This window comes from Globicephala melas, chromosome 21 (genome assembly GCF_963455315.2).
Source record: "Globicephala melas chromosome 21, mGloMel1.2, whole genome shotgun sequence".
NCBI classification, from domain to species: Eukaryota; Metazoa; Chordata; class Mammalia; order Artiodactyla; family Delphinidae; genus Globicephala; species Globicephala melas.
The window spans coordinates 12,808,793-12,829,544 of NC_083334.1; the positions used below are offsets into that span (position 1 = coordinate 12,808,793).

General features: G+C 40.1%; 1 protein-coding gene and 1 long non-coding RNA gene across 3 annotated transcripts in view; one reads left to right on the top strand and one right to left on the bottom strand.

The window, feature by feature from the left end:
* The window catches only part of IRF2 (interferon regulatory factor 2), a 133,752-nt gene extending 119,057 nt beyond the window's left edge, over positions 1-14,695 (bottom strand). Inside the window, exons 1-2 of one of the 2 annotated variants that reach the window (XM_060291343.1) lie at positions 14,589-14,695; positions 10,423-10,557 (exon numbers count right to left, since the gene is read on the bottom strand). The gene's annotated coding sequence lies outside the window, so the exon portion shown is untranslated. Of the gene's footprint in view, positions 1-10,422; positions 10,558-14,308; positions 14,439-14,588 lie in introns of those variants that run through there. The other variant, XM_060291344.1, reaches the window with a different exon arrangement.
* Positions 14,696-14,781: 86 nt separating this feature from the next.
* Positions 14,782-20,752, top strand: part of LOC115839328 (uncharacterized) — a 48,303-nt gene continuing 42,332 nt past the window's right edge. The window contains exons 1-2 of the long non-coding RNA XR_009560527.1: positions 14,782-15,027; positions 20,557-20,618. This is a non-coding gene — a long non-coding RNA (uncharacterized lncRNA). The remainder of the gene's footprint in view (positions 15,028-20,556; positions 20,619-20,752) is intronic.

Below are 20,752 nucleotides of genomic sequence, written 5' to 3' on the forward strand. Positions count from 1 at the left end.
TAGGAGAGGCTGTATGTGTGTTGGGGGGCAGACTCTCTGTACTTTCTGCCCAATTCTGCTGTGACCCTAAAACTGCTTTAAAAAATAAAGTCTATTTAAAAGAGGTCTTCAGGGCTTCCCTGGTGGCGCAGTTGTTGAGAGTCTGCCTGCCGATGCAGGGGATGCGGGTTCGTGACCCGGTCCTGGAAGATCCCACATGCCGTGGAGCGGCTGGGCCCGTGAGCCATGGCCGCTGAGCCTGTGCGTCCGGAGCCTGTGCTCCGCAAGAGGAGAGGCCATAACAGTGAGAGGCCCGCGTACAGCAAAAAAAAAAAAAAAAAGAAAAAAGGAGGTCTTCAGGGACTTCCCTGGTGGTGCAGTGGTTAAGAATCCGCCTGCCAGTGTAGGGGACACAGGTTCAATTCCTGGTCCAGGAAGATTCCACACGCACGGAGCAACTAAGACCGTGCGCCACAACTACTGAGCCTGCTCTCTAGAGCCCGCGAGCCACAACTACTGAGCCCACATGCCACAACTACTGAAGCCTGTGCACCTAGAGCTGGTGCTCTGCAACAAGAGAAGACACCGCAATGAGAAGCCCGCACACTGCAACGAAGAGCAGACCCCGCTCACCGCAACTAGAAAAAGCCCGCACGCAGCAACGAAGACCCAATGCAGCCCAAAAAAAATAAATAAGTAAATAAATTTTAAAAAATAAAAAAATAAAAGAGGTCTTCAGAGCCTTCTCAGGATATATGCTACATTACAATTCTTCAAAACTGACTATATTATTCATTAATAACGATAGTAACAAATATTATACTATAGATAGTATTTATATATTATATTTAATAATTTTAGTATTATAAAATTATATTTATAAATTATATTTAATAATATATAGTATTATAAATAATGATAGAATAATAAAATAATAACCGCTAGTATTTTTTGAACACTTATGACAAGCACTGTTCTAAGTGTCCCCTATGTGTTGCCTTATTTCGTTCTCTAACGATCCTAACAGGTAGATAGTATTATTATCTCAGTTTAACAGGTGAAGAAATTGAGGCAAAAGCGGTTAAAGCAATTTCTTGTGATTGACATGGAGATGTTGCACCCAGATGTCCGGTCTTGCTGCCCACCTGTGGGAAGCAGAGTGGTCAGTCTTCTGCTATCAGCTCCTTCAGAGTCGGCCGCAGGTGCAGGGCACCCCTGGCCTGCAGTCCTCCCCCTCTGGGGCAGCACACACCAAACTTCTGCACAAGTTCCCTGTAAAAAAGGCCTGGCCATTTCAGCCCAGTGCAGGATACTGACAGTCGGGGTTGGCTGAGGCTGTGTCAGACCTGCATCTCACTTCCATCCCTTCCTCCAGCCAGTCCTGCTCTTGCCTTGCCTTCCTAAGTCCTGATCCTTCATAAACATCCTGCACCCCAAACTCTGTCTCGGGATAGGCTTCCAGAGGACACAACCTACAGCACTCACCAGGGGTCACGCAGCTGCTAAGCGGTGATGCCATTTGGCAGTCTGATGAGCTTAAGCTCTGTGAAACGCTGCTTCCAAATATAAAAACAAATACAGGACACTCTAATAGTAATTTAGCAAGGGCTGAAACCATTACTTGGAATATCTGAAACTGTCTTTAATTTTTTATATCTGCTTTATTGAGTTAAATTCACATATCATAAAAATTCACCCCTCTCAAGTATACATACAATTCAGTTTTCAGTATATTCCCAAAGCCGTGCAACCATCGCTACTATCTAATTCCAGAACATTTCATCACCTCAAAAAGAAAGTCTGTACCCTTGAGCAGTCACTCCCCATTTGTCTTCAATTTTGGTCTTCCTGAACAATAATTAAACTATTCATCTGTTTGTGCCAGTTATGAAATTTATCTACCATCATCCAAGGTACAAACTTTCCTAATTTCACTCTCTTTTAAAGTACCAAAGACATAAACATGTTCAAATTCTTGTTTGGTAATCTCATTCTTTGGAATTTATTCTTTTGAAAAAAATTACAAAAGATGGGGGGAAAATCAGTTTGCATAGTTTATAAAACTGAAAAACTGGGAAAAACTTTTGTTCATCAAGGGGATTTGGTTAATTAAATCACAGCACATTAACGAAGTGGAATATTATGTATCCATTAAAGACTAAAGAGCAACAAGAAAAATGCCTGGTATAACATTAACCATAAAAGCAGAATATAACATTGCATCTACAACTATGTGAAATATGTACACATGGATAAGGATCGAAAGGAAATGGAGAAAGATGAAAACAGTTGCTGAGGCAGGATGTTGAAAATGAATTATTTTCATTCATCTGAGTTCCTTTATTATTGTCAAAAGGTGGTCCCTTGCAATGAATAAGAATTAGAGGGAAATTCCATATAATCTACTCTTGCCAGTGAAACTTCTCATTCAGAAGGGGAGGTAAGTACAGCATACAATTCTTGTTAAGAGCAAGGATTTTGGGGTCATACGGACTTGGATTTTAATTCTGGCTCTGATACTTCGGAGATGTGACCTCAGGCAATAATCTAACCTCTGTAAGACTCATTTTCCACAACTATTAACAGGGGCTCATGGCACATCTGCCCCATAGGGCTGGTGCGAAGATGCAGTGAGATAGTCGTTTCGTGTCTAGCATCACTTTGGTAGCTACTGCTAGTTTTGCTGCAATGGTTCTGGGGGTGACGGTGATGGTACCGACAAGGGGACAGGAGAACAGAGGTTTTGGTTTATAAAAATATTACTGACACTGAAAAACTTGAATTGCAGTAAAATTTTACACTGAATACACAGGCAGAGGACTTTCCATTCTCTCTATCAATGGATTACTCCAATTCAGACCAAATGAGCATTGCTTCAAAGGAGAGCTGGAGTTGCAGGCATTATCCCTTCTCAGCTGGAGACACCCAGATATCTGTACCAACAAGATGCTCATTTGTGTCCTGGTTGAAAACATCATCAAAGAAAATCAATTCCTGCGGAATTTGTGTGACTCTTTTTATTAATGAATACAGTGCCTACTAACTGTTCTCATTGTTGTAATTGTTGATATTATCATTACTAACAAAGAGCCAGTGTGGGCATCAAGCAAGCCTCACTCTTGCCTTTGTCTTTACTCCCTTTGTGGATGAGCTGTCCTCTTCTGCAAGGCCCATGCCTCCTTCGCACACAGGATACCAGCCCAGACTTTCCTGCCCACTCAAGGACTCTGTCAGTTCCTCTTACTTTTGCGTCTGTGTGTCCTCTCCCCTCATCAGAATATAAACATGCTATAGCATAGCCCAACTTAATAAAAAACCAAAATCCATGCTTGATCCCATATCCCCTTCTAAGTACGCCGCATTTCTCGATTCCCCTTTACCCCCAAACTCCCTGAAAGAGAATAGCAGAATCCTGAAAATTACTGAAGCTATAATTGGCACACAGTAAACTGTATGTATTTCATATGTACGATTTAATAATGTACAGTGGGCATATGTATATACCCATGAAACCCTCACCACATTCAAGATAGTGAACATATCATCCTTGAAAGTTGCCTCATGCCCCTTGGAAATCCCTTCCCTCCCACCCCTTACTCCCGGCAACCACTGATTTCATTCTGTCACTATGTATTCATTTGCGTTTCCCAGAATTCTTATAAATGAAATCATACAATATGTACTCCTTTTTTTTGGTCTGTCTTCTTTCACATAGCTTAATACTTGTGAGATTCATCCATGTTGCAACATGTACAAATGTTTCATTCCTTTTTATTGCTGAGTATTATTTATTTATACCACAGTTTATCCGTTTACCTGTTGATGGACGCTTGGGTTACTTCCAGTTTAGGGCTATTACAAATAAAGCTACCATAAACATTCATGTACAAATCTTTGTACAGAGATATGCTTTCATTTGTCCTGGGTAAATACCTAGATGGAATGGCTGGATCATTTCAAAACAAATGCAAAATTGTTTCCAGGTTGTTTGTACAATTTTACATCCCCACCAGCAGTGTAGGAGAGTTCCAGACCCTTCACATCCTAATCAACACTTGGGATGTTATCAGATTTTTTTTTTTTTACCATTCCAATAGTTGTGGTTTCTCATTGTGGTTTTAATTTGCATGTTCCTACTGATGAATGAAGTTGAGCATCTTTTCATGTGCTTGTTTGCCATCCAGAAACTTTTTTTGGTGAAGCGTCTGTTCAAATCTTTGCCCATTTTTTATTGAGTTGGTTTCTTTTTGTTGAGTTTTGAGAGTTTTTTTTTTAATATCCTGGATATATATCCTTTCTTGGCATAATTTACAAATATTTTATCGCAGTCTTTTCATTCTCTTGACAGTGTCTTTTGAAGAGCAGAAATTTAAATTTTGATAAGTACAATTTATAATATTTTTATGCATTGTACTTTAGGTGTTGTATTTAAGAAATCTGTGCCAAATTCAATGTCATAAATGTTTTATCCTATGTTTTCGTCTAGAAATTTCATAGTTTTAGGTTTCATATTTGTCTATAATCCGTTTGAGTTAATTTTTGTATATTGTGTGAGGTATATGGATTGAAGTCTTTCTCTTTTCTTTTCTTTTTTTTTTTTGGTATCTAATTGTTCCAGCACCACTGGCTGGAAAAACCATCCTTTCTTCACAGAATTCCCTTTGCACCTTTGTTGAAAATTCAATTGTTCATATGTCTGTGGCAATACTTCTGGTATCTTCATTCTGCTCCACTGATCTATTTGTCTCTGTCTATGACAATATTACACTGTCCTGATTACTGTACCTTTATAATAAACCTTGAAATCAAGTAGCGTTAGGCCTCCAACTTCATTCTTCTTTATAAAAGTTGTTTTGATTGTTTTAGGTCCTTTCATTTCCACATGAATTTTAGAACCAATTTTTCAATTTCTACAAAAAATCCTGTTGAGATTGTAATCTGGATTGTGTTAAATCTATAGACCAATTTGAGGAGATTAACATCTTAACGATATTGAGTCATATATATGTATGCCATTGAATAAGGATCCTCCACACACTTAGGTCTTCCTCTCAGCAATGTCTTATAGTTTTCAGTGTACAGATATTCCACATCTTTTTCAGATTTATCCCAAAATATTTTATATTTTTGATGCTATTATAAATGGAATTGTTATTTTTAAATTTCAATTTCTGATTGTTCATTGTTTATATATGTAAACAAAATTGGTTTCTGTGTATTGGTCTTGTATCCTGCAACCTTTCTAACTTCACTAGTTCTAGTAACTTTTTTGTAGATTCCAAGAGATTTTCTACATAGACCAAGGGTTGCAAACTATGGCCCATGGGCCACATGTGGTCTGATGCTTGTTTTTTAAGTGAAGTTTTACTGAAATACAGACATGCTTGTTTGGTTATATATATTGTCTATGGCTGCTTTGGCACTACAATGGCAAAGGTGAGTAGTGCAACAGAGATAATACAGTTAAGCATGTCACATGCAAATAAAGACAGTTTTGTTTCTACAACCTTCAGTACAATGCTGAATATGACAAAAAGCGTTCCTGTAAGTATTCTTGAGCTTTGTCCTGCGATGTTAAGATACTTGGAAATGATTTGATCTTTTTGGATCTTGCCTTTAAGATCTTGTTCTTGTCAGGCAAGAGCACAGAAATGTTCCAACTATGGCTAATTAGTCTCATCACTGAGGCAAAAGCTTCTGGGTACAGTACCAAATGCCATGTGCATCTTGCTGTTTTCCACTGTGGATAGAGGAAAAAGGCACTGTTACCAATACTGTGTGAGCACCAGACACTGTTTCTGCTAATCGTTTTAGAGGGACCATATTCGGATGAGTATTCGGATAAAAAATCAAGAGGGACCCTCTGCAGATCTTTGAAATTCTCTCTCAGTGCTCTCTTCTCTCCAGTACTCTGTTTTGTGACCTCCAGCCACCTTGGTCTCCCTAGACTCTCAGCTCTATCTCCTCAACTCATGGAGTCCACCAGGCTCTGTCCCCCTCCCTGTGCTGAGACCTGAAAACTCTCTTAAGGTAGTAAGCTGTAGCAGTCATATGTCTCACTCATTTATTTTCTTGCCTCTCAGGCATCATTGTCTTTTGTTGCCTGTTGCCCAAAGTCTTTCAAACCACTCTTTCATATATTTTGTCCATTTTTAAATTGTTTCGTGCAAGAAAGTAAAAATGGTCCCTGTTATTCCATCTTGGCTAGAAGTGAAAGTCTCCCTTCCTGCTACTTTTGTTCATGAAAATGTCTGTAAGTAAAACAAATTAAGAAAAAAAGGAGGGGGGGAAGAGAGACTCCTTGAAAGAGTCTTCCATTTCCACTTCATTCCTTCCCATTCTTTCTCAAACTCACTCCAATCTCTTGTCCCCAACACTGCTGAATCAAGTTCTTCGGTGAACTCCAACACACGACTCTCAGTCCTCATTTTACTCACGCTCACAGTTTGTGACACAATTACTCACTTCCTCCATCTTTTTCCCCATCACATCCAAGATACCACACACACACTCTCCTGGTTTTGCAGCTATCTGCATCTCTTTTATTGCACCCTCTTCCTTTTTCCAACCTCTCAAAGTTGGGGTACCCTGCAATACATCTTCAGAACTCTTCTTTTCTCTATTCATACTCCTTCCTTTAATCACTTCATTCAGTCCCAAGATATCGAATACTATCTGCACACTCACTTATATTACCGCTCTGATCTCTTCCAGAATTATACACATATAATTTTTTACTTGACAGTTCTATAAGGATTTCTTTTTTTTCTTTTTGCGGTACGCGGGCCTCTCACTGTTGTGGCCTCTCCCGTTGTGGAGCACAGGCTCCGGACGTGCAGGCTCAGTGGCCATGGCTCACGGGCCCAGCCGCTCCGCGGCATGTGGGATCTTCCCGGACCGGGGCATGAACCCGTGTCCCCTTCATTGGCAGGCAGACTCTCAACCACTGCGCCACCAGGGAAGCCCTATAAGGATTTCTAATAGGCATCTCAGACTTGCATGTAAAAAGCAAAGTCTTGATTTTTTGTCCTCTAACCTGCTCTCTTTCATGAGGGTTCCCCATATCAGTAAATGGCAACAGTGTCCACTCAGTTGCCTACATCAAAACCTTTAATCACCCCCAGTTCCTCTCTTTCTCTCACACCACAATCCATCTACAAACCCAGAGAGTCATATCTTCAGACTCTAACCACTTATCAATTCTACAGCTAACACCCCGCTCCAAGCCAATATCATCCTTCACCTGGACTACTAAAAGTAACCTCTTAACTGGTTTCTCTACAATATGTTCTCCATGTAAACAGCTGTAGTGTTACTTTTAAAGCATAAGTCATCCGAGTTGGCTTTTTTACAGAAATTGATGAGGTGATCATAAAGTACATGTGGAATTTCAAGGGACTCAAAATAGCCAAAAAAATATTGAAAAAGAAGAACAAAGTTGGAAGGCTCATATGTCCCAATTTCAAAACATATTACAAAACTACAGTTTTCAAGACTGTGTGGCACTGGCATAAGGATAATACATAGCTCAATGGAAGAGAATAAGAATCCAGAAATAAACCCACACATCGATGATCAATTGACTTTTGACAAGGGTGCTAAGATAATTCAATTAGAGAAATATTCTTTTTATTTTTTTTATTTTTTATTTTTTGTGGTACGCGGGCCTCTCACTGTTGTGGCCTCTCCTGTTGCGGAGCACAGGCTCCGGACGCGCAGGCTCAGTGGCCATGGCTCACAGGCCTAGCTGCTCCGCAGCATGTGGGATCTTCCCGGACTGGGGCATGAACCCATGTCCCCAGCATTGGCAGCCGGACTTTCAACCACTGTGCCACCAGGGAAGCCCCTATTTTTATTTTTTGGCCATGCCGTGTGGCTTGTGGGGTCTTAGTTCCCCGATCAGGGATTGAACCTGGACCCACGGCAGTGAAAGTGCCGAGTCCAACCCACTGGACTGTCAGGGAATTCCCAGAAATAGTTTTTTAAATAAATGATGCTGGGACAACTGGATATCTATGTGCAAAAGAATGTATTTGGGCCCTACCTCACACTATTTACAAAAATTACTTCAAAATGGATCAAAGATCTAAATATGAAAGCTAAAACTATAAAACTCTTAGAAAGAAACGTAGATATAAATCTTCATGTCCCTGAGTTAGACAATGGTTTCTTGGGTAGGAAACCAAAAGCACAAGCAATCAAAGAAAAAATAAATAACTTGGACTTAACAAAATTAAAAACTTGCTTCAATATATACTACCAAGGCAGTGAAAAGACAACCTACAGAATGGGGAGAAAAAACCTGCAGATCACATGTCTGACAAGGGTCTATTATTGAGAATATATAAAGGACAAAACTCAACAATAAAAAGACATAATCCAATTAAAAAATGGGCAAAACATTTGAATAGACGTTTCTCCAAAGAAGATAAACAAATGACCAATAAGCATATGAAAAGAAGCGCAACTTCATTTTTCATACTTATTAGGGAAATGCAAAGCAAACCATAATAGGATACCATTTAACACACACTAGATGACTATAATCAAAAGAAAGAAAATAATAAGTGTTGGTGAGGATGAGAACCCTCACACAGCTGCCATGGAAAACAGTCTGGCAGCTCCTTAAGACGTTAAGTATGGAGTCACCGCATGATCCAACAATTCCACCCCTAGTTATATTATCCAGGAGAAGTGAAAACACACAGCCACACAAAAACTTATACCCTAATGCTCATAGCAACTTTATTCATAATTGCCAAAAAGTGGAAACAACCCAAATATCCATCACTGGATAAATGAAATGTGGTATATCCATATAATAGAATACTATTCAGCTGTAAAAGGGAATGAAATACTGATACATGCTACCACATGAGTGAACCTTGAAAACATTATGCTAAGTGAAAGAAGCCAGACACAGAACACCACATGTTATACGATTCCTTTGTGAAATGTCCAGAATCAGTAAATCCATAGAGACAGGAAGTAGGTTAGGGGTTTCGAGGGCCTGGGGGAGGAGAATGGGGAGTGACTGCTCGCCGGCGCTGCTAAGAGGTTTCTCTGGGGGATGACAAAAGGTTCTGGAATAATATAGTGGCGGAGGTCGCACAATCACGTGACTGTATGAAAACCACTGAATCGTACACTTTAAAAGGGCAGGTTTTACAGTATATGACATACATCTCAACAAAAGTAAAATACGGACTATAAGCCACATCTTGTTACTCTCCTGCACAAAACTCTCCAATGGCTTCCCATCACACTTAAAATAAAATCCAAAGTCCTTCCTTAGACTATAAGACTCTATATGATCTGGCCCTTGGTTTCCTCTGCAGTGTCTTCACCCAGCACTCTTGCCATCTCTCATGGGTGCCAGTCACTCTGCCCTCCCTGCTGTTCCACGGCTCCCTCCAGCTTCAGGCCTTTGGATTTGCTATGTCCTTCTCTGCAATGTTCTTCTCCAAGATGTTTGTGTGGCTCATTTCCTCACTTTATTCTGGAACCCGACACTTGCTCTAAAAGACCTTCCCTAGGCATCCTATCAAAAATAACAGTCCCATCATTTTCTAATCCTTTACCATTGCCTGTCATTATATAATCTGTATATGTGTTTATTGTACGTCTCTCCCTAGAATGTAAACTTTATGAGGGAAGGGACTTTTCTTGTGTCCTGTTCACTGTTATATTCCCATACCTATTATCTTTGCCTGGGACCTAATAGGGGTCCAGTATTTATTTATCAAGTTAAATAATGAAGAGGATAATCTATCTAGCTGGGTAAAAAGTACTTTAAATTAAAAAAATTACTTGTCTTCTTTTTAAGGAAGTATAATTCATATCAGCTAGAAAGTAAGACTCGTATCCACTTAAAATAAATGATAGAGAAGGGAGAAAAGACTCAAAATTTTGAAACTCTTGTCAGTACTGAGGGGTAGATGAACCTTGGCGAGCAGGATACGTTAATATGATTTTTGGATATACAAACATAAAGTCCAAAGCTGAGGTGGGCATGTAAGGCTAAACTGCCCTGTATGCTAAAGACGAAAATTTTAATTTCCTTGGAGAGCCTAAATGAAAAGAGGCCCAAGAAGTAAAACCTTGGACTCCATGTGAGTTGGAAAGGTGAGGGGAACCACACACATGAAAGGAAGCAAGAGTTCGAAAAAAAGATGTCTGGTGAAAATCTGGCAAGATAAAACAAAGGGTCCTTCCATGGAGGCTGAGATAGTGAGTCAGGTAAGCACAAACATTCAGAGCCAGAGTGTCCCTGGAAAGTGGAGGGAACCATGGGAACTCAATCCCAATTTCACTCAAAAAGTGACCACAACTGTCATATCTCAGGAATGAAAAGAACAAGGTAAAAATAGAACATCAATTATCCACCTTTTAGGAAAATGATGGAAATAAGTCATCAAGGTCCCCTCCTTGAAAAACACTCACAGCTTGATGTGGATGACACCTCCTGGGATTATGCAGTGAAAGGCCTGAGGCTTTGAAACGAGGTTAACTCAGGAGGTGAGGCTTCCATCTCTGCTAGGTGCTTTAGTTATCAGAAAGGATACAGATATGGACAACCTACCAAGAAAACAAAACGAAGTGTTAAGTCCCACCCAATCTCATCCAAGGTTATTCCTATTAGAAAAGGATTTATCAAGATATGCTAATGCTTTGGACAGGACATCAATCAGTCTTAATCTGACATTGAATTAAACTGACATTTGATTATCCTTAATTTGAAAATAATAAATGTGAAAGTACTGTTTTGATTCTTTATTATGAGCATGTCTCAAACAAAATACACAGGAAAGCAAGGAGGAACTCCATTTAAATCAGTGGGTTTTTTTTCACTTGGGAAGCAGCACAGAACAGTGATCCTTTTTTGACCCACCCCTAACGGTTAGACAAGAAATTATCTTGTAATCTTGAAGGAAGGTCGAGGTGACCACTATTCCCCACCAAAGCCCAGCCATCCACAATTGGATGACACTCAAAAAAAATGTTACTCCAAATTCCACAGTCCTCTATGTGAAGAAATGACCTTGGGTCAAAAAAAGAACTGCTGAAAGAATCTATCATTCTTAAACGTGGCTCTCACTCCCGTTTATTTCTTATAACAACGGAGCAAAGCAGAAATCAAGAAGCAAAAACATAGCTCAGAATGCTGCAGCCAACTGTCTATTTTTTCACAATCTGCCCACTCCTTAAACAAACATGAAACGTTGTAACTAGCTGTAGTCAGATACTATGGGAAGCAGAAAGACCAGAAGAAAAACCTCAAACATCCGGCCTTCATCTTTCTTCTACATGAAATCTACTTGTCTTCGTGACTATAAATATTTCCTCCCAAGGAGCTAAAATCAGACATGATGTCACAGAATGACCAGGTCCACACTATGTTTTTCAAAATTAGTATTTTTCTGACGAACACACAACCCACATATCGGAAAAACTATTATGTTTTATCAGAGGGGACCAAAACTAGAAATTCTGTTTGTATCAATAGGTAAGCCACAAGACATGCACTGGGTTCAATGTGAGTATGTATTCCTTTGGATCTTTTTAAAAACGCCTGTTAGCTGTATATGGTAATAATTATGGTGGAGTTGGGTCAGGGTAGATAGAAAGCTGTTTTGGAATCTACCATCTCTCTTGTTGCCCAAAGCAAGAACCTCAGGAGAAAACAAAAGAATCCTGGTGAGCAAAAAACGTCAGCAGCAAAAATGTACATTTTTCTCTCAAGTGTCGGCAGGAAGCAAATGAATGGGACCTCTGACCTGGAACCAATTAGCCCTGCAGTTAAAATGGCAGCCTGGGGCAAACTGAAGGGTTTGGTGTCAATTAATCTGTTTTCTGGGCTGCATACACTGAAAGACGTTCATTCTGTTTTGAAACAAAATTAAAGGACCCTGACCTAAAGTGAACTATGCCCCTAACTCTCTGCAGGACCCAAACTTGTGTATTAACATCACTTCAGACTTTAGCATCCCAACCTCACAGGCCCTTCATCTTTTAAATTCCAATAATTTTACTTTTAGTCTACTTCAATGATTCTTATTAATGTCTCCACTTTCATATTGAATAATAATGATGACATTGACAACAGCTACCTCTTACTGCTCACTATGTGGCAGGTCCTAGGCTAAACCTATTATTACATCAATTCTTCATTATTGGAACCCTGTGTACTAAGCATTATTATTCTCAGTTTACCAATGAAGAAACTGAGACCCAGAGACATTAGATAACCTGCCCAAAGTCACACAGCTAAGTAACAGGGCAAAGGGAACGCACACCCTGATCTGCTGCTTCTTCACTTCTTCCACCTCCTAGATATGAACTCTGAAATTATTCCTTTTTTTCCTGCAATCTACTATCCTTCCACCCTTCAAGAGAGTCTGTTCAGGAATACTTCAGGATGAAACCCTCCAAGTATTCTGCAAGTATTTACTGAGTAGCCACCTTCAAAATTCCTTCAGTCATTCACAAAGATGTATTGAGGGCCTACTGTGCGTTAGGTACCATTCAACGTGCTGAGGATACATCAGTAAACAACACACACAAAAATCCCTGCCCTGTGGAGCTTATATTCTACAAGGGGCAGAAAGACAGTAAACATAAGAAATCAAAAATAGGGCAATGGATCAAAGATAATAGGTGCTAAGGGAAACATTAGAAAAAGAAGAGGAGAGTAGGGAATGTAAGGCTGTGTGTGTGGAGGACTGCAATTTTAAATGTTATGAAAACATAATATTGAGCAAAGACTTTCCAGGATATGATGGTCAGTTTTATGTGTCAACTTGGCTGGAATATAGTATCCAGCTATTTAATCAAACACTCACCTAGATGTTGCTGTGAAGCTATTTTGGAGCTGTGGTTAACATCTACAAGCTGTAAGGGGGAGACTACCCTCCATAATGTGGGTGGGCCTCATCCAATCACTTGAAAGGCCTTAAAAGCAAAACTGAGGTTTCCCCAAGATAGAAGAAGTTTTGCCCCGAGACTGCAACATTAGCTCCCACTTAAGTTTCCAACCTGCCTACAGATTTCAGACTTGCCACAATTACAGAAGCCAATTCCTTGAAACAAATCTTAGTATAGCTTATATATGTGTGTGTGTATGTGCTACCATATGTGCATATATGTATGTGTATACTGTATACATATAGTATACATGCATATATATAGTGAGTATACATATATGTATGTATACTCATTAATATATACATATATGTGTGTATACACACACACACACACACATTTCCTACTGGCTGTGTTTCTCTAGAGAATCCTGACTGATAACATGGGGTAACAGTGTTCCAGGCAAAGGGAAGGTAAGAGCAAAGGCACCACGTGCTGGACACTGTGTCAGACATCAAGCAGACAACTGTGAACATCAGATGTGGCTCCTACCTTTCTCAAGCTCAGCAACAAGACAGAAAGAGAGAGATACTGCCAGCTGACCCATCTGTCTTCTCCCAGAATCTCAGGCCCTTCCCAGATTCATTTGCTTTATTCTTCAGCCTTGACCCCATTGTCATTAGTTTCACCCCTTCTTTTAACTGGTGTTTCTAGTTGCCCTGGCCTTTCATTACACTTGCCACATTACTATCATTACCAGCTCACTTTTGGGTGATTATGGAGTTTAAGAAGTATGTTCACATATACTTTAACTTGCCTTCACAAAAACTGTCATGTGGGGAGGAAAGGTAAAATCATCCTTATTTCACAGATGAGGAAACTGATATTCAAAGAGGTGAGCAAACGTGTACGAAATTACAGAGTTAATAAATGGCAAAGCTGGGTCTCAACCCACCATCCAGCTTTCTCCTCAACAAGAACACATTTTTTGAAAAAGCAATTTGTGGTCACCTGTAATTGTTCACCTCCCACCTGCCATTCGCTCTTCAGCCCATTTCTCTCTGACATTCCCCACTCGGGAACTGGAGCGTTTCTGCTTTCAGCGGGATGGGGTGGGGACTGTAGTTTCCCACGCATTACATTTATTAATCATGTCATATCACATATATTAACTACATATATCAAGGGTGTCAGTCAAGAGGTGCGTTAGGAGACTTATTTCCCCTTAAATACAGGCATTCCTCCAGGATTCTGTCTTCAGAGCACATTAACAATTACTAGTTGAAAGATCATGAAAACAGGGATCCCAGGCCCAACCGAAACAAAGTACGAAACTATAGGCGCAATCTTTCAAGAAACGCGCGTGGATTTCCAGGGTAAAATATCTGACTTGCAGCCTCCTCTACAGTCTACTAATTTCCCATGAAATGCCTGCGAAGATATAAAGAAAAGAAGGAAAAAAACCCACCACTCCAGTAAAACCCAGGACTGTCTGCCTGTCCCGCGCCCTGGGAAGGATGTTGGACAACTCCAAGGACAAGCTGACTGCAAGGACCAGCGCAAGGCGTGACCACCTGTGCAGGTGCCTGAAAGACCCCTCTCCCGGTTCAGAAAAGCCAAGCCCGTGCACACCCGATATCTAGGCAGCTGCACATCAGAAATCTGCTGCAGACCTGCTGCTTTCTTGTGACAGAAAGAAAGTAAGCAACTCCTAACGGCCTCCCGAGCAGCCCACAAACTCCGCCCACCTTTAACTTTTCTTGGACTCGCAGAGACGCTGTCACTCACGAAACGCCCCAGCAGGAAGTAGAGGGGCGAGGGCGGCAGCACGATGCAGTCTGGGAGTTGTAGTCCATGCTCAGAATGCGCAGGCGCAGGGGTGGAGGCGGGCACCCAGGAGCAGAGCCCCGCGGGAACTGTAGTTTCTCCTGCATTACGTAGAGTAAGAGTGTCAGAAGGTCGGACGGTGCCGTTCTGAGTGTTCTCATTTCAGACAGCGAGGGTGCCCTCAGCGAATGCCAGACGAACAGGGAGACTTGGTTTGGCAACTGTGCGTGTCGTCTTCCGTTCGACAGTAGATCTCAGATGGGTTGAGACAGCCCCCAAGTGGACTGAGTGGGGCGAAGGACAAGCCACCAAATCTGCAAACAGGACTGTGGAACTGTGAGAAAATAGTGTAGAATTAAGGTAAGAAGCCGTCCCAAAGAGAGAAAAAACGGACTTCAGTATCATTCACCTCATGAATCAGAAGAACATTTTTGAGAAATTTTGGCCTCTTCGAAAAGGATACCAAAAAAATTATGTATATAACATGCAGGCTAATGAAAGTATGGCACATGGAAAAATATGCAGCAAAATGTAAACATTTATTTTTTATTTATTTTATTTTTTTCGGTACGCGGGCCTCTCACGGTTGCGGCCTCTCCCGTTGCGGAGAACAGGCTCCGGACGCGCAGGGGCAGGCTCCGGACGCGCAGGCTCGGCGGCCATGGCTCACGGGCCCAGCCACTCCGCTGCATGTGGGATCTTCCTGGACCGGGGCACGAACCCGTGTCCCCTGAATTGGCAGCGGACTCTTAACCACTGCACCACCAGGGAAGCCCTAACATTAATTTTTTAAAATGAGGGATTACTTTTTTTTTTTTAACACTATGTATTTTCTGAATTGTTTACAAGGACTAAGTATTCGTTTTTTGGTATAAAATACTTCAAATATGAAGAGAAGTATATAGAGCAATTTTTAATCCCCCTGGAATCTACCACAAAGCTTTGTCTTACTTTAGGTCCTCCCTCCCTTCCTTCCTTCTTTCCTTCCTTCCTTCCTTCCTCTTTTACTCCTGCCCTCCCTCTTTCTTTCCTAAATTCTGAAAGAAAAAAATTACGGGGGGTCAGGAGGGAGGAACGCTACAAATAGAGATGTCCCTTATGTAGTCCTTTCTCTTTTGCGGAGAAATACACACACACACACACACACATTCTGAAGAGTTTTTGTATATGTGTATATATCAACATACAAGTGTGTGTATATTGTATGTTTTTCAGATAATGGTATCATACATACTATACGAATCATTATGTAATTTGCTTTTCTCACTATGCTGCATCCTGTTTTTCTTTTTTTTAGGTTTATCAAAAAACAGAATACATATAATTCTAATTCATTTATTTTAACTTCTATAGGCTATTGCATTGTGTGACAATGACATAATTTATCTAATCTGATAAGGGATATTTACTCTGTCCCAAATATTTTGCTCTTGTAAACAATACTGTTATACAGATTCTTAAGCAAACGTGCAAAAATTTCTCTAGGGCATTTACCTGTGAAATTGCCAGGTCTTGGGAGTATACCTGCTTTTAGCTTCACCGGATGCTGCCAAAATGCTCTACAAAGTATTTGAACCTCTTTTCACTCCACCAAAATAGACTGTGAATCTCCTCTGATCCACATTCTTGCCATAACTGAGTGTTGTCATAACGTCTTCTTTGTTAGCCTGATAGACTTACAGTAGTATCTGGTTATTATTTTAATTAAAATTTACTTGATTTTGTCAGAATTTTAAAATTTTGAAAATGGGGCTCTTATTCATTTTCTCCTTTGGTTCATCTAGGTATGGTAATTTTCTACCAGAAACATATTATTTATGTAGTAATCTATTTTAGATTTACATTGTGTTTAGATAATGGTGTCTTTCTCTTTATTCTAAGTTTTCCATAATACTTTATATTATTTCTATATTTTAATTATTTTAAATTTTATTATAGTACTTCTCAATATCTTTCTTTATGCATGCCAAGGACTGAGCAACATTTCCCTGATAGTGTAGAGGGCACCATATTTCTAATGAGTTCTGCTTAAGGCTGTCTTAAGTTTTTAGCTGTTATAGCAACAAACACAGAGCACTGTGTATTGTGTACTCTTTAGTCAGAGTATGTGTATGTATTAAACCTGTAGCCCACAGAAAGCTCCTGATCGTTTTCTCCTGAATGGCTTCTCACCAGAAACTAGTTTTTCCTATTTTTGATTACTTTCAATATTCCTAATTATTTATTATTTTGTTGTCTTTTTCTTTGCCCATTTACATCTAAGCCAGTTCATTGTTCTACTCATTTGTTTTCCAGGCATTGACTTTGTATCTTGCTGTCATACATAACATTTTTAGGGGTCAGGTTTATTGAGATATAATTTACACATAGTCAAATTCACCCTTTTTAGCATACAGTTCTATAAGTTTTGACAAACACATATAGTGATGTATCCACCACCACAATGAAGACAGATCCATCACCCCCAAAATATTCCTTCGTGCCTCCAACGGCTCCAACCTGAAGCCCTGGCAACCACTTAAAGGCTTTCTGTCTCTGTAGTTTTGCCTTTCTTTGAGTCTGTGATTGTGTTTGCCTGCTCTGTTTGCTATAACAAAATATCACAGACCTGGTAGCTTAAATAACAGACATTTATTATTATTATTATTTTAAATTAATTTTATTTATTTATTTATTTTCGGCTGCGTTGGGTCTTCGTTGCTGCACGCGGGCTTTCTCTAGTTGCGGTGAGTGGGGGCAACTCTTTGTTGCGGTGCGCGGGCTTCTCATTGCAGTGGCTTCTCTTGTTGCAGAGCACGGGCTCTAGGTGCGTGGGCTTCAGTAGTTGCAGCACGTGGGCTCAGCAGTTGTGGCTCACGGGCTCTAGGGCGCAGGCTCAGTAGTTGTGGCACACGGGCTTAGTTGCTCCATGGCGTGTGGGATCTTCCCAGGCCAGGGATGGAACCCGTGTCCCCTGCATTGGCAGGCGGATTCTCAACCACTGTGCCACCAGGGAAGTCCTAACAGACATTTATTTCTCACCATGCTGGAGCCTGGGAAGTCCAAGATCAAGGTGCCAGCAGATCTGGTTCCTGGTACGAGCCTGCTTCCTCACTTACAGACATCTGCCTTCTCACTATGAGAGTTCTGGTCTCTCTTCCTCTTCTTATAAGGACACTAATCCCATCATGGAGGTTCCACCTTCATGACCTCATCTAAACCTAATTTCCTCTCAAAGGCCCCACCTCCAAATGCCATCGAATTTGGGGTTCAGGTTTCAACATAATCAATTTGGGGATGGGGGATATGAACCTTCAGCTCACAACAGTGATACGAGCGGAATTATACATTACATAGCCTTTTGGGTGTTGGCAAAATGCATTTGAGATTCAATGATGTTGTTGTGTCAATAGATTTTTTATTGCCGAGTAGCATCCCCAATACATAGATGTTCTGTAATTTGTTCATATAGTCATAAGTTGAAGGAAATTTGGGGTTGTTTACAGTTTGGGGCAAATACACATCAAGCTGCTATAACCATTTGCATAGAGGTTTTTGGGTGAAGATTAGCTTTTATTTCTCTTGGGTAGTTACACAAGAGTGGGTTTGTCATGTCGTATTTTATTTTATTTTCAGAAAAGTGTAAATTTATTCACTGCCGCATTATTCACAATGCGGAAAATAAGAAACAATCCAAGTGTTCGTCCATAGGGAATAACTAAATAAACTGTGGTACAATCATACAATGGAGTACTTTTCAGCAATTCAATGAGGGAGCTCTCTGTATACCTATATTGGAAAGCTCTTCAGTATACCATTTGAGATTTAAAAAGAAAAGGCAATGTCCAATTGTGTATGCTACCTTTTCCATAATAGAAAGTAAAAGTAAGAACATATATTCATATTTGCTTATTTTTGCTTAATAAAGCAAAGCCATGTCATAAAGTGTATGTTTAGGACTTCCCTGGTGGCGCAGTGGTTGGGAGCCCGCCTGCCGATGCAGGGGACACGGGTTCGTGCCCTGGTCTGGGAGGATCCCACATGCCGTGGAGCGGCTGGGCCCGTGAGCCATGGCCGTTGAGCCTGCGCGTCCGGAGCCTGTGCTCCACAACAGGAGGGGCCACAACAGTGAGAGGCTCGCATACCGCAAAAAAAAAAAAAAAAAAAGTGTATGTTTAACTTGATAAGAAATTGCCAAACTATTAAGATGGATCAGTCAGATTTTTCCTTCTTTTGCCTGTGTAAATGTTTGTGCTTCCTAGTATTTCCTCCTTGGATTTCTTCTCTTGCTACTCTTTGCTCTCCCCTTGGACAGTCTCAGCCACTCCCTTGGATTGTGTTAACCATGGATGAACCTTATTCAATAGCTCCAACCCTGATTTTCTTGCTTGTATATCCACCTACCTTCAGAATACCTATCTCCACATTTCTACAGCCTTGACCAGTTTGTCCAAATGAGCTGGCTAACACTATGACCATCACTGCTGTGTTCTCCTCTGTGGCTGACCTCAGTCATGAAAACCAGTCATCGAAGCCAAAAATCCAGGAAATGTTCTGAGCTTCTCTCTTTCACAATTCACATTCATTAAGTTCTATAAATTTCCACTGCTTAAATAGGTCTTGATACTCTCCCTTCCTTTTCATTTTCCCACCATTATTGCCTCAGCTCAGAACCTTGCCTATATTACCGCACTAGCCCATTTACTGACTTCTCTGCTTTATACAACCTCAAATGCTAAACAAATCCTTGCCCAAGTGTGTCTCTAACCTGCCTGCATCTCCAGCTACCTCTTCCACTTATGCCTACCTCATTCCCTATGTCCCAGTTGCACTAAACTATTAGAAGTTCTTTGGAAAAATTATGTTGTTCATCATATGACATATTCCATGTCGTTGTACATGCTGGCTAAGGGATAAGGTTATAAATCAGAGAATTTGGATGAAACCTAGTAAATTCAGAGAAGAGAAATTTGGAAATTTTTGAAATTTAAAACAAATAAGGAGTCCAGTTAGAGCCTCTGGCTTGTGATTTTTATTTCTTTAATTATTTAATATATGGATACTCTTCTGCACTCTCATTGGAAGGGTGTATTGGGGCTATCTTCAAGGAAAATTGTCATATTAAAATTATAGTCTTCAACTCAGATATTCAGCTTCTTGTTATTTATCCTAGAGAAACACTTGTACTTATGCATAAAGGGGCATGTACAAGGATTTTCATTGCTTCTTAGTTGTAATTGTGGAAGATTGAAAACAACCTAAAAATTGGCAATAGGAGAATAATTAAACTATGGTGCATCTATAGAATGAAATGTGTTGCAGTACTTAAAGATAACATGTTAAATCTGACATAAAAAGCTCTCAAGGTTATACAATTTAGTGGGAGGGAGGAGAGAAGTAAGCTGTGGGATAAAATACATGGTATGATATGGTTTATGGCATTTTAAAAGGTCTAGAAGAATCATTTAAGACCAATGACAGTATTTACCTCCAGAGAGAGGATTGGGATTGGGGTAGTGATCAAAACAGATTTTGCTTAGTCTTGTTGTGTGATTTTTCTAACTGGCGTGTTGTCTTAATGTATTATTACTCACATTTTTTTTAAATTTATAAAATAAAAAAGCATGAAGAAAAGAGGGCAAAGCATTCAGACAGGTTTGGCACAAAAGGAGAAATGTAAATAGCAAAAACAAAAGTTCCAAAAATGTTTTGAAGAAAATTTATCAAGAATCAGTGATAGCTCTGTTTGGATGATTAAGCTATGAATAATTCATTTTTGGCTTTCTACTCTTTCTACCCAGCTATATTTTTCAATCTTTTTAAATAATGGAAATACATAGATATTTTTAAAGGGCTAAGAAATGGCTGGAAAATCCTAACTACATCCACCTTTAATTCTCACTCTGCCAGGTGCCATTTGGCATATGAGGAAATTTCTGATGAAAAACTCCCATGGAAAAGTGATATTTGAGGTGAGTGGCCCTCTCTTGGTGTCATGTGACAGACCAACACACTGATATGCTGGAAACCAACTCCCCCCTTCAAAAAAGCCCTGACTTGTGGCATTTGCTGATTTCCGCAGTGTTATTTATGCTTTGAATTGTCA